We start from the raw sequence: 615 nt of genomic DNA, 5'->3' as shown, positions 1-615 counted from the left end.
TCTTAGAGATGAGTCTGTATTGCATATGGATACCATTAGAAGCTATGATTGCTTGCACTGGATTACTGAACACCAGGGGCGGACTGACAACTCATGGGGCAATAGGGGATCATTGGGCCCCTGTGTCCTTGCCCACACTCAAAAAATCCTATGAAAAAGGGCATCTCATGGGGCCCCCTACTGACCCCGGGCCCTCAGGTAGTGCCCATGTTTCCAAATGGTCAGTCCGCCCTGGACGGGACACAGTTCCTCCCACTGACACAAATAATGGGTTGCAATTCTTCCCACTGACACCAAAAATGGGGCACTATCTCTCCCACTGACACCAAAGATGGTGAACACCTATTGGTTTGTATAGTATCGATGAATACAGGCTATAGAATAATAGTGTGGCTTCCAACAAAGCACTCTAGTATAATCTGCCATGGACAAACAGAGCTGAGGAGAAACACTTTGAGATGTATGTAATTCTTAATATATCCAGCAACTTGAATGTGTTAGTATTATAACAAAGATGTGTATGATGCGTTTCCTTGACAGAAACAGCAATTTTTGTGAGCTAAATCAAAGCTTATGCTATAGTAGTACGATGCTAAATTCTCATGAATGTTGGCT

Source organism: Staurois parvus, unplaced genomic scaffold (assembly GCF_062004578.1).
Source record: "Staurois parvus isolate SC_StPar_1 unplaced genomic scaffold, SC_StPar_1.0 ptg000239l, whole genome shotgun sequence".
NCBI lineage: Eukaryota > Metazoa > Chordata > Amphibia > Anura > Ranidae > Staurois > Staurois parvus.
This window is presented reverse-complemented; position numbering follows the sequence as displayed.